Source organism: Oenanthe melanoleuca, chromosome 7 (genome assembly GCF_029582105.1).
Source record: "Oenanthe melanoleuca isolate GR-GAL-2019-014 chromosome 7, OMel1.0, whole genome shotgun sequence".
Taxonomy (NCBI): Eukaryota; Metazoa; Chordata; class Aves; order Passeriformes; family Muscicapidae; genus Oenanthe; species Oenanthe melanoleuca.
The window spans coordinates 6,135,256-6,153,839 of record NC_079341.1 but is presented as its reverse complement, the minus strand read 5'-3'; positions in this window follow the sequence as shown (position 1 = coordinate 6,153,839).

The following is an 18,584-nucleotide window of genomic DNA, read 5'->3' as shown; positions in this document are numbered from 1 at the left end:
TAACTAAAATGTAGAAAAGATTGTGTTGGAGCAGCACATACATTAATTCCCCTGTGGAGCTGTAATAATTTCCAATGTCTAGTTTTGTTTCTTTCCCCACAAAGTTATAGATTGTTTTTCAAGGTCGGGTGTTTTTTTCCCCTTAAAATGCAATCAAAATGCCTACATTGTTTATAGTTAATGGCTTCTGGGAGATTAGCAATATTTTAAGCTTACATGACATGTTCCCCTTGCTCTCAGCCAAAGGCCTATCACCTTTTCCATTCCTTCAACATTACAATTTAATTACTGTGGAAGCTACATATGCAAGCTGCATTTATTAATAAATACAAATCAAAATGTCTAAAGTAAATTATTGATATGCTATATTATCTCAGCTTTTCTGTGGAAGTCCTCATAAAAATCACTTTAATTTTGAAGGGCTGACTTCCAGGATTTTTATTATAGCTCCCAGTAGGACACAATTGTTCATAGATATGTTAACCTTTAAATAAATTCTCTTTAAGCAAATGTTATGTCTCTGACACCAATCCTTGCACATCCAAATATTGAAGGTTGTATGTTTAATTGCAATGTTTTTGTGTATTCACTTGCATTGGAAAGGTTTAGAGATTTAGAGACATTCAGGAAGGAAATTACAGAAGATAGGCACAGATATAATTAAAAATTATACCTATAATAAGCAATTTATACATATAAACTGTATATAAAATAATTTTTATATTATGGTAATTATTTTTATATATGTGTCTTGGTCTGAACAGTTTCATACCTCCAAAGATACCAGATCCATTGTCCTGAGAATAAAGTATTAGATGCCCAAAGTAAACTTGCCAGTGATTTCCTACCTTTTTTAAACAAGCTTTTCAAGCAATTATAGCATCTCCCAGAACAGTCCTCATGCAGGATTAAGCCAGCTAACCATATCTGTCAGAGGAATTGATGTGTCACCAGAAGTGCCCCATCACCACAGAGAAACGATTACTGCAAAGAATCTAAATCACTGTTAGAGCAATCTCCAAGTACAATGCTGTAATTACAATTTGAATTTCAAACAGAGGATACAGGGAACAATACATCCTCTTTGGGACAACTTCTTCTAGCCTTGCTGCCTTCCATTTTTGTGAGGTTTTTTTTTATTAGGAAATAGTATTTTCCATTATTTTGGTAACACATTGACACACTGCAAATGCATTTCTACAGGCAGAATACACAATGCTATGAATATATTTACATTTACTCTAAATATTTAAAGAGGAAAGGCCTCAATATAATCACAGAAGAGTTATTTCTAAGCTGTTATATTTTTGCATTTTATCTGTGCATTCCACTGGAGCTGAAAATCAGTGGGGAAATAAATCACCAGCACTTTCTGACTACACCTTCAGGCTCTGTCAATTTGCTTCAAATGTATCAGATGATCCTGACTGGCAAGAAATAATACACCTGCTCTAACAAAATATCTAATCCACCACTGTGTTGTGGTTTGTTTATTTTTTTTAGGGTTGGGATTGAATGCATGAGATGGTATTTTTTGTTTCCACTTAGATGTTTATTAGTTTTTATTTATATTACGCTTTTATAAATTAAATATATATTACAGTTTTATAGTATTTTAAGTCAATTTAATGCCCAGCTATTTATTTCTTCTTTAAAGAAGAAAGTGTTCTTTTCAAGGCACTTGATAATGTGTTTTTCCCCAGCTGTTACACAGAACTGTCAAATGCAGTGGCTACTGAGATGACCAAAACATTCCTCTGGAATCTCACCTTTGAGCAGAAACACTTGTCTAGGAAAAGTGGATGGTAATCCTCCTGACAGGTTTATTATTCACATTTCAAACTGCTCACAGCAACACACCAGCCTTCCTAATTAACAAACAAGCATTTCAGTCCTGCAGTTAAAACCACAGATGTTGCCCAGATCTGCTGGGAGATTTCCAGGCATGCTTTGTTCTGCCAGTTTTGCCAAGTTCTTCCCCTAACTTTAAAGGCTGTCAGTTCTCCTCATTGTTAGGTGGTCTGGTGTTGGTTTTGCTGTTTTTGTTTATTCACTTGGGGGTTTTGTGATTTTCAGTTTGTTTCTCCATGCTATCAGTAACATTTCTTTTCCTCACCCAAGAAATTCAAGAAAATCTGTATTTTTTTTCCCCTCCCTGTGAATAAACAGATATTCTCTCTTTCTCATGTGTCTGATTTCTCATTAATCCAACCCAGGGGATGCTCCATGGTGCTATCCTCCCATGCCTTTCCCTTACCACACCCTTGCAGTAAATACTAAAGGACATGCTAGCAATCTCCAAAATTCATTAACCAGCTTTAGCACCTTTTAGTTATAATTATACAGCAGCTAACTATGCTGCTAATGCTTTTTATTATTCCAAATGCCTTCTTCAAAGCAGGTTCCACATGCAAATGTGGTGCAGGAAACACAGCAGCTCCACTGCCAGTAGCACCCAGTGCAGCACACAGTGCAGGAATGGTGTGGTGCATGGATGTTCAACCCTGCACCTGCCTGACCTTTTACAGCTGTTCTGTATTCCAGCCACACCTGCAGAAGCTCTGGTGCAGGTGATGCAGGCTGTTCAGGCTTTGCATAGCCAAAATCTGTGTGTGTGAGGTTCCAGAACATGCAACACACAGTGCAGCAGGTGTGTGACTTCAGAGTTTCTGACACTGCACATCTGGTTTGCTACTGCCATGTCCCTGCTACACCTGCAGTTTACACAGGATCAGATTGCAGCTTGTTCCCATGTATTTTGGGCCGGAAAACACGGATACAACAGGCAGGAGTGGCCTGTGTTATTGACTTTGCAGTTTTATGATGAGGAAGCAAATGCTGCAGAGCTGAGATGCTAATGGGGTAACCACTCAAGGCTCACACACTCTTAAATCCATACTTGTGGTGGATAATGAATTAGTAACACAGCCCAGGACTTCAATCAGGAATTGCTTTTGATCATTAACTAATCAATACTTGTACTCAGCATCCTCCAGAACTGGTGCATTTCTTAGAAAGCACTAATGGGAAAACAGTGGAAAACACTGGACCATCTACAGTTGATGGCCAATCTCCAAAAGCCCAGCTACAAGGTGATCTCTTTCAGAACACCCTTGGCTCTGGAGGCAGATTTTTAGCCTGCCTTACAAGAATCTGCACATCTTGCCCTAACCCTTCAATTGTTAAAGGTGCAAGGGGGGCAGTCACAAGAGGAATTTTGCAACAAAAGCTCAGCATATGAGCAATGAACATTTTGACAGCTAGAGAACATGAAAGAAAGTAAAAAAGCCACAGAACTGGTGAGGTTGGCTTGTTCCCTTCCTTTAATTAGCAAGGGTGAAAGATGTGCCACTTAATTGGGGAATTGTGTGACACATGACACCCCCTGCACACAGTGCCAGGAGTGGGAGCAAGAAAATCTGGGATCAGTGGAGGGAGAATCGACAAGGCAGAACATGTAACTCACTAATTCTCACTGACCACGGGCAAGGCAGGGTGTAAAAACTGCATTATCTTCATTTTAGCTGCCCTGGCAGTGTTCCCATCATATGGATTTGCAATGAAAACAGGGAAGCACTTGTCAGATATAACTCTTTTGCAATTAAAGCAGTAATAAACTTTGATATTTGTCACAAGTAAGACCACAATCACAAAAGATGGATCAATGTTTTAAGTCTGCCAAGACACCAGCTGGGCACAATTATTTTTCTGCTTTTATTATCAATCTATTTAATATGCAACATACCCTATTACCACAAAACAATTCAAGAGAAACCTGGCCCAGAAAAACTCAGACAAGTACATTAAATCCCAAGAAGCTCTGAAGTATGTTTTCTCACATGGAATAGTATTTCTCAATCCCAAATTTGATTCTATTCTAAATGATTCAATAGCACATTACTTCACCTAAGGCACTAAAGTGTCTTTTCCATTCTTACACAGAAACTCTTTAAACACCAAATTTCTCAGCTATATATTCAATATATATCATATGCAAAGTTTTGGGAGAACTTAAAGTATCCTAAGAAACTCTATGAAGGAAAAAATGCATCCAAGAAAAAACCTGCTTTTATATTTGCTTATAAAGATCCCTTAACAGTTATTTTGTACATCTATTATATTTATGGCACTAGAAGTTAATGATCCAAAAAAATAAATTTGTACTTTTCCCTGAAAGTGATTACTTTTGCTCATGACTTTTGCTGTGAGAAAATTAAGTTTAAGAACATCAGAAAGATACTAAATTTCTTATTTAAATATATAAGAAAAAAAAAAAAAAATGGAACTCCCACTAGATCCCAGAATTTGTACAAGAAGGGCTATAGGAAAGTTTGAGTCACTTAAATACACACTCATCAAATCTCTCAAGGAAGTGTTTCTTAATCCTCAGGAAGATACAAGACTTTCCAGACTTTACTCAAGACTTTACTCATTCCACCAATATCCTATTAAAGTGGAATAATTTCCTGTAACTACCATTTTAGATGAAAAACCTGGTTTCTTCATATGAAAGATAATATTAGTTGATATCAGTATTATTTATCAGGCATTTCCCTTCATTTTTTTTCCTGATATTCCAATTTAATGACTTATAACCTTTAATGTACTTACATGCATTTACAACAGAATGTGCATCATTTCCATCTGGAAGGGGGGGGGGTGGAAACCAAAACCACCACCAAAACCCAAATTAAATGAACCATAGCCCTAAAAAAAAAGCCCTCTTGCAGCCCTTTAGCAGGAGTCTGATTTTTTTATTGGATGCAATAAAAGAAGCCTGGTTTAGCAAGTCCAGCCCTATCCCACACCATTTTTAAAAGGAATGGTTCCTTGCCAGCCCATTACCCTTCACAGCTGAAGGGCCTTGAGCTGGAACAGTCTCATTTATTCAGATCAGTATTATTTATTCATTACTCAGGAATATGTGATTTTATGAGCTGGCAATCAAAAGGAACCCAGGGATGCAATGCATATTCAGGAGCTGGGGAGAAACCCCACCCAGCCTGCTGGAGGTCATCTCTCAGCCTTTGTGAGCAGCTGGCTAGAAAAGGCTGAGTGTGTGGCCTCAACTTGCTTGCAAAGTTAAATTGAGAACATCTTCCAGCCAGTCTCCAGGAGAATTTTGTTGTGTTAGTCACAGCCTGTGGAAGAAATCACTAGAGAACAACGTGCCACCCTCACCTCCCCCAAATCCTACTGTCTTACTTTTCCCTTATGGGTTTCTCCCTCTCCAACAATGGATGATTCTGGTGAGAATCCATCTATCTATCTATCTATCTATCTATCTATCTATCTATCTATCTATCTATCTATCCATCCATCCATCCATCCATCCATCCATCCATCCACATATTGAAACACAAAAAATAAGGAGATCTGGTGTAGTGCATGTCACATCCCTTAAGTTCACTAGCCAAGATTCTTAAACACCCCCTGCAGATTTATAACCAGTTTCACTGCATTTCTGGACAGAACTGTGTTGTCACAGTAGTGACAGTTTGGGAAAATGCCTGTGTCCATGTTTAAGTTTCATCTGGTGTTTACAGAGCCAGATTTACAGCTAGTGCAAACATAGCTGTCACTGTGCTTTACATCATGGCATAACAGGCAGCTGAAATGTCAAAAAAAGCTACATCTCAAAAACATAACAGACAAATCAAAGGACCATCAACACAGCTCTTGCAAGTGGATCTTTTCCACGTGGGATCTTTGCATGAACCTTGTTTTTACAGTAAACCACTTAAGGACACCAGTGCACTTCCAATGGCTGTGTAGGACAGTGGGGCTTTATTCCTGAGGGACAGCCAGCCTGGTTAGAAAGGAGCTTTGCTCAAATCACAGGAAACTTGTGCTCTGTGAAGAGCAAACTGCCTTCAGCAGAAAGAAGCAGGCATTCACAGGCTCTTCTCTCAGCTAGGATGCAATCTTGGGCCTGATAAAAAAAGACAGAAAACGACGTGCAAGGATTGTCCCTAAAAACCTGCTCTCTAAAATGGCATTTTAAAGAGGTTTTTTGTATGTGTGCATTTTCTCAGATCCACTGTCAGCCCTGAGTGCCCCTTTGCTCACAAACAACAGCTGAGCAGGTGCACTTGTGAGGGTTGAAATTTTAACTCTCTGGTATGGATGGCTGTAAGACAAAACTCTCCACATTGGTGCTGTCCTGCCACCTCCCAGAGCACCCAGAAATAACAACAAACGTGCAACACCACCCCAGCACTCAGAGTTCCACAGCAGATGCAAGTTATGATCTGGAAATACGAACAGCAATTGAGTTTTCAAGCCAAAAGCTAGGCAGGATGTGACAGCACAGCCTGGGCATTTAAAAAGCCTCTCTGAATGTTCTACCCCTCCCCAGGAAAAGCTGTGCATGCCCCACTCATTCAGAAATAAGGGAATTGCTGCCTCCTGGCATTTTACACTCACACAGTAAAGCAAGCTCAGCAACTTTCCTACCAATTCTGATTCATCTAAGGAGGTGGTGAATTGACTATGCACACACTAGGCTTAAAACTCTTCCAGAAGGAAAAAACATTGTGTAAGGTACTAGATTCTTGACTTTCCCATACACAAAAATTATCTCGAAATACTGAGCCATTGCACCTTCCCCCAGTGATGTATTACTTGACCACACTTCATTAGAATCCACCACAAAACTTCAGATGATTCATATTTCACTGAGGACAGGCAGCTGTGCTGTAGCACTTGCTGAAGTGCCACCAGCTAAGTGTTACCCAGCAAACATGCTGAATTCCAAGCAGAGGTTTGAAATCCAAGCACTCTGAAAGAAGAAATACACATTTGTCCTGCTTAGTGTTTCAGAAAATCCCAGTTTATGGCTCTGTTCCTGACCTCACAGGTGGGGCTCCACCAGGTGAGCAGAGCCAGGATGGTGACACAACCAAACCCCTCCAGTGATCCTCAGCCAGCTCAGCCCAGGAAACCCAAATAATAACACAGCAAAGGACAGAGAACAGAAATCCTTAAACAGGTTCTACCCAAACCTGAACCTTCAGGCTGGAGCTGAAAGAACCTTTTGGGGCTGATGGCTGATTTGTGATTTCAGCTCTCCTGGTAGTGCCCTTGAAGGCACAACTTGACCAAAAGTATTAGAGCCAATGTCTTAAAACTCAGAACCCAGAGTGAGACCCAAACTTCACAGTCACTCTCAAGAAAGGCACTGGCATAACTGGGCAGACTAATGTTCCACAAGAGCTCCAAAATCCACTTACTGGAGCTCAATTACATCTCTTCTGCAGCATTTAGCAAAGGAAGTGCAGTACAAGATTCAGCTCTTGAAACCAGAAGGGTGAAATGCAATTATATTGCATGTAATGAAACAAATAATAACTTGGGTGTTTTGGCTGACACAACATGTTTCTGCCACACACCTGGAAATCATTAATAAAGGTTTTCCTATACAGATGTTCACTCTCCTGAGGAAAAGCAAAAATTACCATGCAAATAATTAAGCCATTGTATTTTTGCTACTCCACCTCAAATTAGTCTAAACAGGAAAAAATGAATCTGGTCCTTTTTTTTAAAAAAAGAAATTCAGAAAGGAACTTTATACCTTGTCAAAAGAAAATAAGCTTTTTACAAGGATTTCTTTCCGTGTTCATTTTAAAATTCTCGTTTTAAGCAGAGAGTATTTCAGAGGAAAGAAGATGTAGCATCATTTCCTTTTGTTGTTATACATGAATATATTCTCCATCCTGTCAAACATCTAAAGGGTAAGCTGAGATTCCCAAAACCCTACAAGGCTTACTTATTTGAAAAATTTTTACAGATTTTTTTTTTTTTCCCTGAAGATATGAAGATGGTGAAAACAGGCATCAGAGAAAAGGGATCAGTCAGCTTTCCAAATTACATAGTGACAAACCATGTGAGCAAAGAGATGAAATAGTATCAAATTTCACTATGGCAATGTTGAGATTTCCATCTCCTTTAAATCTGGCAAAATTGGAGACATCTTCCAGGCCACACACTTCAGCCTGTCACATATGAAGAATGGAAAATAATTCTAGAAACATACATAAATAAGATTAGTGTGTCTGTTGGCATTTTAAATTTGGGATGTGTGTTTTTCAGAATGTTTTTAGTTCCAGAATTGTTTAATTCAAATATTCAGCTTTAATAGCATGTCTGTGAACTGAAGATCATGTTCTCTACTTACACAAATGGAATGGAGGTGATCTGCTCATCTAAGGAAAGGTTTCCCTTGGGTACCTGCATGACAGTGTGAAAACACATTAAAATAAACCATCATTTCAAAGAGATACAATCCTTGGCAAGAACATTAACTACAAAACTGACTTCACTTCCCTTAAAATTATACAAAGGATGTAATCCCATGATTTTAGTGAGTTATTTCATGTCCCATGAAGAAAATACCACATATTTTTCAGAAAGGTCCCTTTACACCAACACTACACCTTCCAAGGGGCTTTAGATGTGCTGCACATACTGTAAGCACTGCAAACATTTTTAAAAGCTGTTTTAAAAGTGTTGCAGATCAAGCTACAGCCAAGACTATTCGGGTACTGCTCTATGAAGCACCCCATACATATGAATTAATTTGGGCTTTTTTAGAATTGAAGTAAGAGCTGCCAAATCAAATGCTGGTATAGCCACGTGGCTGTCTGTCCATCCTGTGCACCTGTGTTTATAGAAAACATGTCTGGGAGTATGGTCTGTGCTTTTTTTGCCCATAGAACAGCAGATTGGGAAAACCATGCTGGCTACTTCAAAAGCAACATTTGTTATGTCATAGAATCATGGAGTCACAGGGAGATTTGGGTTAGAAGGGATCTTAAAGCTCATCTCATCCCACCCCCTGCCATGGGCAGGGACACCTTCCACTATCCCAGGTTGCTCCAAGCCCCATCCAGCCTGGCCTTGGACACTTCACAGCTGCTCTGGGCAACCTTTCCCCCACTCTCACAGAAATAGAAATCTTCATATAATTAATCATTGTTACCCAGATACCCCAGAGGCAGTGACACAGCCTTCAAATCCTGCCTTGCTGTGCAGTGTTCCTACAACATTGGACTAAAGCTCTTACCTTGTGTGGGTTCTGAACCAGCTCTAAAGCTTGGGAAGGCATTTCCCTCATCTGTTCATCAGCTGATACAAGCTAGATGATTTCTTGAGTGCTCCTGCTCTATTTCCATAGAAATAGAAAGCAGTAAGTTTGATTCATTGCTGAAATTTTCAAGGGAGTGCCAGGGTAAACCACGACTTGGGAAGTCTGATAACTTTTAGGAAGCCACTCCAGAAGTGTTTTGGGCTATGCTTGGTGTGATATGTTATCACTAAACTGTGTAAGGAAGGCTTTTTGTTTGCTTCAACTATTGAATTAAAAATGGAACTGCTGTGGCTTTCTTTTCCCTGATGAAATAATAACAATTTTCTTCACTTCATTCAGTGGGATTGATAGCAAAGTTCTTGGCTCTCAGGCTTATGGGAGAAAACCAAGGGCAGCAAGGGATTTGAACCTCACCTTGAGCTCTCCTTCCCTGCTACATTAAACTGGATTTCCCTGTGGATGGACATCCCAGTTTGTTCCATAAAAAGTGGGGGACAAAAGTGCAGCACAGAATCCAGCACAAGTCTTCTTGGATGAGTCACTCCAAAACTTCCAGAGGGACTGAAGGGAGGCTGACTGGCTGGGAGTTTTCCAGGTCCTCCTTCCTTCCCTTTTTTGAATGTTTGGGTGTTTCAGTCACTGGGGATCCCCTGAGCTGCTGAGACCCTTCCAGCATTGGGGAGCAGCTCTGAGTGTTAAATTCCAGAGAGCCACATCAGGAATAGGAATGCTTTGCCAGAGCCTCATGGACCATGTTGGGTGTTACAGATTCCTGGCTTTGCCATTCCCCACACAGACATTAACACCCACTGAGGTAATTTCTGAGTGTGGAACCTCCTGTCTGAATCATCACCTGAATCATCAGGTGAGCATGGCCCAGAGAAATATTGCTGCTTTAATAGACAATCAACAGGAGGGTGAGGGGCTGAAGAGGAAACCTCTTATTGCTGCAAGTAACAGGATTTTTCTTCCTAACTACTGAGATTTAATTGGGGAAAAAAAAATCAGCAATTTATGGGTAGCTATGGCAACTATGGCGAGTATGAAAAAGAAAAATGGATCAAGCAGAAAAACAGATTTGCAGGGAGATTTGGAATAAATAAAATTGAAATTTTGCAAAATCATGTGCACTTCCATTTAAAAAAAATGATCTTTTCAAGAGGAAATTAAAACTCTCCCAAGAACCTGTTTTTTAAGCATGCAATCAATTTTTATAAGTAAAAACCTGTCAAAAAAAAAAAAAATTAGTCCTTTTTCTACAGCAAGTGAGAGAAAGAAGAGCTTCAAGAAGAGTTTTTTAACTGCTTACAATACCAGGCTTTTGCTTCAGATTTAATCCTATAATCATACAGAGTATTTACTTGTAGCTGAATTGACTGAGGAAAGTGTTACTGCTAGGCACTTGCCTTATCTAAAGAAGCATTAAATCTGCTGGATGTGATGAAATCTGTCCCAAAGTGTTTATCAAACACTGTGAAAATCGGCCAGATTAGTGCCACAGCAATGTCATCCTTTGTCTAGTCAAGGGTAAAAGGTTCTTGGAAATGGTAGAAGTGGAGAGTAATTGCTTCAGCAGGCAACCTCAGAAACCTCTGACAAGTAATGCTGGAAAGGGCTGAAATAATAGATGCAGTAATTCTTTGGAATGCACTATCAAACCCTTTGCAGGGCTTGCAGGGCACTGTCCCAGATGGAGCAGGCATTCCCAGGGCTTGGGCACTGCTGTCCTGGACACAGGCTGCCTCTTCCCAGGGCAAATGGGGAGAGAGAGCAGCTTCTCCCCTGGAGCCCTGCTGACAGGAGAGCAGGGATGGGGCACACCATCCTGCACAGCCTGTGGGAAGAGCTGAAAGCCCCTTGTCACCACCAGCACACACTGTCTTGGGCTGCAGTGCAGGATGTGACCAAAAGTCTGTATTCCATCCCCATCTGCTGAAACCAGCTGGGGCAATCATCTTTATCTTTTCCACAACCCATCCTCTCTCCAGGAAGATTTCATCTGCTGCTGGCCCATTCAGTCCCACTGTGTGACTGATAAAATTCCATCATCCCACTGGGAGATGCTCCAGCCAGGGGGAGCAGCCAAGCCTTTCCTACCCAGATAAAAACTGAGATTTTGGACACCAAGGTACCTTCTTTCCACTGGATTCCAGAGGAAAGCCAGACCTTTCCACATCATCCCTGCACCTTCAGAGGAAACTGCACCTCTCCAGGAGCACTGCTCCAGCTGAACCACATCTGCCACTGCAGGAGGATGCAGCCACCATTGAATGGGACTGTGCCAACACCCTGACTGACTGACGGGTGTCAGCTTGGATCCTGACTCTGGCAGTGTTTTGGGATTGTTCTTTGTAATACTGTATTTCTATTTTAATTTTCCTAGTAAAGAGCTGTTATTCCTAATTCCCATATCTTTGCCTGAGAGCCCCTCAGTTTCAAAATTATAATAATTTGGAGGGAGAGGGGTTTACATTCTCCATTTCAAGAGAGGCTCCTGCCTTTCTTCACAAACACCTCTCTTCCAAACCCAGACACACAGGCAGATGGCACTTTGTCACTATGGAAGAGCTGGACAGGTTCTCCACCTGCATCCTTGTGTGTTACAGCTGGCACCTGGAGGTCCAACCCCCCATTGCCACCACCCAGGCAAACCCTGCTGTCCCCCAGCACTGCTGGCTTTGCTGCACAGAGCCTGCTCTGCAGCCCAGTGTCCCCATCTCCATGCTGCAGCTGGGTAGGGGCAGATCACCTGGGAGTTTGTGCTAGAAACCTGCTCTGTGCTTTATAATTACAAAGCAAGTTTATCAAAACAAATTTAAAAGTAAGCTTTTTTTTTTCCCTACTTGTCTGGGAGTTGGTGGTGGCATTATTCAGTCACCAACAGGTTTGTGTTAAAAATCAGCGATATAGGAAATGAAGGAAATAAATTTAAAAATAAAAGAAAGGTAGACATATTTAGAAAAAATACAGGAGTAAAGACAATTACATGCCAGAAGCAACTGAGCTTCTTAGGGAAAAAAGACAGATAACAATAGATCTTTGACAGAAAGACTGAATGTAATACTTACTTTAAAACAAGCAAGGACGGAGCAGCATGGACAATTTTCTCTAGTTAAAAGAAAAAATAAAAAGACACTTCAAAACAGTGTTTTGGCAAAGGGAAGGTCTGTGTCCAACATCACCTGCAATGTCTCCTCCTGGGGGCTCTGTAAGAGCACATTGCTTCTGTCTTGCAGAGGCAGCAAGCTGGGTCTCCAGAAATCTGTGGGGTTAGACATTAACCTTAAAAACCTCTAATGCTGTACACAACCATTCTCCAACCATAAAAATGAGAACAGCAGTGATGCAATGACTGCATTTCTGGCTAAAGGTGATACCTGCACTGCTGCTTCACTTAGGTAAAAAATTACTGCATTTCCTTTTGTTCTGACAAACTTTTAAGAAAATACAAAGAAAAAAAATATTAAGCAAGATAAGAATCAGAATTAATATATTGAAGACCTAGTGAAATAATCATCACTGGCTGCTTTTTTCCTAAAGTGAAATAATTTTGTTCTTAAGTGTCAAACAAATCTGTAACTGAAACACACAGCATATGAATAAAATTCCTTACAGATGCACTGCCTCCCAGCTATGCAGATCTCTCCACTTCTGTGACACAGTTACATTTTGTTTTATTTTTTTTTAAGTGCTCTGTCCATATTCAGTAACCATGTAATTAGGTATTCTGACTGACTTCTCCCATTCTGGAACTGAATGAGCAATTTGATGTCATAAATTCCAGCTGATTCAGTGGGTGGTGAAAAGGCAGTGATTTTTCCTATTCATCTAGGAATCCCAGGACATGGCTCTCCTAAGGACATTTGGATTACCCCACACTATTTTAACTTTGAGGCACCCATTGAATTACATTTTGGCACAAAGTCCCTCCAAACCTGTTTAGTTGTCCCTGCTCCTTTGCTTTGACGTGTCAGTACCAGCACATGCCAGCACAGCAAGGATGTCAGTGCTGCTGCTGCAGCCATGCAGAATGAGGGCTCCCAGTAAAAGCTGCAGTGTGTGCTGAGACACTCAGTCTGCTCCTTTCAAGCTACTGCTGCTTGGCACCCATGAAGTCCTGGTGAACTACTCCAGCCAAGCCCAGAGCAGGAATTCTCCATCCAAACAGATGGCTGCAACTGCAGGCAGCCAAGAGACCACGTTCCTTTTTTTTTTTTTTTTCATGATGTGTGGGTGTTGACAGCATCTCCAGACATAATTCCAAATGGCTGTCAGTTCTGAGCTTCTTGTCTAAAGGGGATGTGTCAGTGCTAATCTACCTCTGAGACAGATTACCCTTCACAATGGAAAATCTTCCCCTTGTTTTAATTGGTTTACTCTTAACACTTGCACATCTTGCCTTTCCCAAGCTGCTGGATGTCTTTAACTACAGTTCCCTCTCAAGGCAGACACAGCTCAAGAATCAAAGATTAATTTGTGCACAGTTTGGGGGTTTCATGTTTAGCCCCATATGCAGGGCTAATTGCAAGCTGGCAGAGGCAGGGGCATTAATTTTTTTATTTTTTTTTTCTCTATGTATGTTTAGACAACAAATAAAATACAGTCCCTTTTTCTGTGTTTACAGATGATTTCTCCTTTGGTGCAACTCTGCCAGAGCTGTGTAAGGTGCTTGTGACCAGGAAGATTCCTCACTGCCAGCCATGCCACAGTGGAATTGCTACACTGGCTTTTCAAGGACCATGCTGATGTGAGTTATGTAGGCACATGACCTGCCATGAGTTAGTGACAATCTGCTAAAATCAGCTACATAAGGCTTAAGGCATAGCTAGTCTGCACAGAACAGGTGGAAGCTTTCCAACAGCCCTTAATTAAATAGAGTGGTGAACCACGTTTTAAAAAAGCTGATTTCAGCTAAATCCACGTACTGATACTTGCCCTGGCATTGCTCAATGCAAATAAAAGCATTAAGAAAATTAAAAAACACTTGCAGGGAACAGTAGAGGACTACCCCTAGCCTGCCTCAATACACAAATACACTTAGATAGTGTTTGCAATAAATCAGGGACAGAATGTTTCCATAAGGTTTAGTTTGCACTTACTCCTCTATTAGCTCACATCAGCCCTAAAACAGCCCTTGTTTATGCACTGCATCTGCAGCACAGTAAATTGTCACAGCCTGCTCCATCTCAGACCTCAGATGAACCCCTGGCAAGGCACAGCCATGCCAGAGAAACAGCATCACTTCAGAGTTAATTAGAGAAATGTGCATGAAAACCCTCAGTGCAGTTAGTTCCACCAGGTGAGTTTCACTCACGAACCAATGGCACCCACAACAAAGCATTTTATATAAGACTGTGCTAAGATTGATTAGAAGTGAGGATAAAAATCCATACATTGCATTCTAATATTTTTTCAACAAAGGGCATTGATTTGAAAAGACCTAAAGTGCTTTCATCCCTTTTGTCCATGTGCCTTTCTAGATCCACATAATATCTGATTTTCCAAGGAGACAGGCAGATAAAGAACCTTCTAAAATCCACATTGTTTTCCTTCTTTGGCTCCATGCCCTGTTACTGGAGCCTTTCATACCCATTGGGGATGACAAAAGAGAGAGATGCTTTATCTTGAGGCACCAGTGAGGCATGGGGATGGTGCTTTGGTACCTTCACTCCCAGCTGAGCTCATGGACACACAGGTAATCCCTGTATTTTCCTCTGGGGTTATCACTGTTCATTTGCCACGTTACCACAAGGCTGAAAAAGCTTTAGGAGTGTATTTACAGAGAAGACAATCATTAATGAGAGGCCTTCAGGGCTCTCCCTTGGAAAGCAAGTCACCAAATAAATCAGCAAGTGCTTCTGCCTGTCAGAGGGAGAAGGGATTTATGGACTCCATAAAATCCCCTCCAGGAGCCCACCCAAGAGCCAGGCTTGTGGCAAACAAACCCCTCACCTGCCAGAGGCACACAGCTTGCAGGGCCACATTGCTCTCATAACCTTGCCATGGACAGCTGAGATCCTGAGAGTGATGTCTAGGGGCTGGGAATTCAGAGTGACAAAAGGAGGGACTCACACAGATCATCAGCACAAGCCTGAAATTCCCCCATAATTGGAAAGGGCCCCATGAGAAGAGCAAATAAGCCCTGCCATGTTCCCTAATCTTGCTACACTAGTTACACAGAGAAATGTTCTCTCCTAATGATGGCACACAAGCTGCTGTAAGCTTTTCTGCTGCTTGTATCAGCTATTATTCACTTATTCCATCCTAACAGCGAAGAATCATTTTTGTGCTTTTCATTCTTCCTCCCAGAGGGCAACAGATGTAATAACTTATTCCCTGTCTGGCACATTAGGCCTTGAAAAATTAATGCAGTGCTGCTGAGATTTCCACTTTCTGCTTTACTTAGGGTGCCAAAGCTTTGAATTTCGGTGAAAAAATATTAAGCAATAAAAAGCTTATTTTAAGTTTGTTAATGTACTTGTCTGTTTTAATGCCCTTCTAAAGTTTCCACAAAATAAGCTGTCCACTGACTAATCTTCCCAAATTTCTTTTGCCTCTCAGCTATTACCATACAGAATCACTTAGACTGGGAATGACCTCTGGCATCATCAAATCACCACCTTGTCAACCAGACCATGGCACTAAGTGGATGTGCAGACACTTCTAGAACATGTAATTATGCTACCATATAACTGAGACCTCTCCTGTTCCACAATTATGGCACAACAACTAAAATTTAAACACCATTTTTGACTGTACTGTGTTAAAACCCAATCCATTAAGAGCACCAAGCAGTCACGTGCTGCTCTGTACATGTAGTGAATGCTTTATGCCTTGGTCTATTGATTCCTTCCAAAATATTCTCCTGCTACATGAATTCTGTTAGAGAGAGGAGTGGTTCAAATTCCACCTGTGTGTTATTGCTTCTGCTCAAACTGTTGCTGTAGAAGCAGCATGAGAAGTGAACACTGCAGTTGCTGTGCCTGGGGTTTGGAAAACTGCATCACAACCTTGCAGCATTAAACCAGAGCCCATCCAGGTGAAGAATTCACCACACAAGATCCAGAGGAAATCACAGAGATAAGTGTACTGCACTCCTCTGGAGAAGTACAGAGGATGGGTTCCTGCATGTAAATGTGTTTCCCTGTGAATTAGCACCATCTAATTATTTAGATCACACACCTTTAGCAGGCACTCCCACAAATTGGCTACCTTTGCAAATAATAACCAGATCTGTATCAGGAAATAATAACCAGACCTGTATCAGGTTATCACAGAAAGAAAAAAGGCAAAGAGAAGTAGGATGTGCACTGAAGAACAAAATCAGAGCTGGGAGCTCCTTCTCCAAAAAGAATATAATTTTTTCTGCCCTCTCCCAGATCTTCGCAGTAAGAGATTTAACAGATTAAACAAACCCATGACTTGGACTTCATCTGTGCAGAAGACAGTTCTCAGTGTCAGAATTCTTGCCCAAAAGGACAGGTGAAAAGTCTCAAATTAAATATGCAGGTTCAACATGTGTTAGGAGTTAGAGGAAAAGCAAGTCCCAGGCAATTTTTCCTATCACTGTAGAGCATTTACTAATGCTGCTACAAGCCTGCTAGCAGGGGAACAGGCATTAACCACACATCATATCAGGCTGTCCTTGCACTCCTACACACAGCCACTTAGGAATCTTTTCCTCCTTGGATGGAAATCCTCCAGTAATTTCTCCTCTGTCCTCCAGGCTGCTGGCTGGGCCCCAGAGAATGCTGAGCTTTTAAGAGCACAGACTTCATCTTTCCAGTCTCTGGCAGCACTTGTTTCTTTATTCCACAGAGGATCCCTGTTTCCTTAAAAGCTGGCTTTGCTGATTCAGGCTTCCTCATCTCAGCAGATTTCAGCAGAGAGTTTGATCTGTCAGCATCAAAGACATCCCTCTGTTCAGAGCATGCCTCAGCGCTCAGACAATGAGCAGCAGAACGGTTTCAAACCAGGCTAGTGGTTCCCCTGGAGACCAAAGGCAATTAATAACATGTTTTTCTGCAAGGAGCAGAGCTAATGAAGCCTGATTTCCTGCACATCTGAGACATCCATCTTCTAGCCTGTCTGGAAGCTGCTAACCCAGTTACTACTGCAAATGGAGCTCCTTTGCCTCCAGTCTCACCTGCTGATCCCACCTTTCCCAATTCCTCCTCTGTCATGACAAACAAACACCCACTTCCCTCTTTTTCCTAGCAGGACCTCCAAATGGTCCTCAGCTTCTTCTGTGAGCCTTTGCCTGTTTCCTCACTTGCCAGACAGGCACACTGTGCCCAGAGCCATGTGGGTACTCGGATGCTGGCAGGCAGAACAAGGAACACTTCCACCTTCACCAAGGGCACATTGCAGCCAAAACAGGGATTGCAATGAAAACCATTGGCACTTCACAGCTATGAGACCCCAGCTCAGGCAGAGCTGCCAAGTTTGCCTGAAACAGGCCAATAAATACAGGAGTTATCAAGAAGTGTTGGATGAGTGGGGCAGGAGAAGGAAGGAAAAGTGTGAGTGCAAAATTTTTCTCTGGAAATGAGACAACCAAAAGAACAAAGAAGTTTTTCAACAGCTCAACTGTGACCCTGACTCAGGATCTGATATGAGCTACTGCAGTTGTGCCACTGACCATCTCTATTTTTTTCAGATAAAGAAGTGAACACTCATTGCATCAATACACAGATCACAGTGGCTGATTCCCACTTATAATAAATAAACAATGTTAAGCTACACAATGAAATAAAGTTGATCAGACTAACAATAAAGAGACTCTAATTGAAGAAACTTCCTCCTCCTCAAGCACACGATTAAACTGGATTATTCCCTACCAGATGATCTAGAAGTGCACTCAGTCCAAGGAAACCTCTGGGCACAGCTGTGCAGCTGCCCAAGGGATTCATCCTCTGGGCTCCTTGGATGTTACTGCTGAACATACCATTCAGCCCTGTGAGCAGGAATATAAATGGGAAATTTGAGTGGGAACTGAGGAGATCTTGCAAAATAAGCCCTCAAGGAAAGAGTTTTCATTCAGCAAGTGGCAACTCAGCCAAGTGGGAGAGCCTTCATGAGATGCTGCCCACCTTCAGACATGAGCCTCCCTGCAGGTCAGGGCACACTGGGGTTGCTGCTGCTGCAGTCATGACTGCACGAACTCCTTGCACTTTTCTCTTTCTTCTTATTTTGAAATCCAACTCCATGGCTAAAAAAATATCAAAGGAGCATGATGGCAGTGACTTAGACTCGAGATTCAGAGCTCAACAGTGGCTCTTCTCCCCCTCACCCCCCAGTAGATACAAGCTGTCATAAGGATGTAAATCAGCTGTACTAATTCTATTCTGGAAACAAACAGAATAAACGACCTTATTTTCTACAACTCTTTCAGACACACAGGATTTATTAAACAGGACAGAGACTACCCTGTCTATTGCTGCTTTATGTGACCAATTGAAATTGAGTAAATAGATGTTGCCATTCTGATCAGATC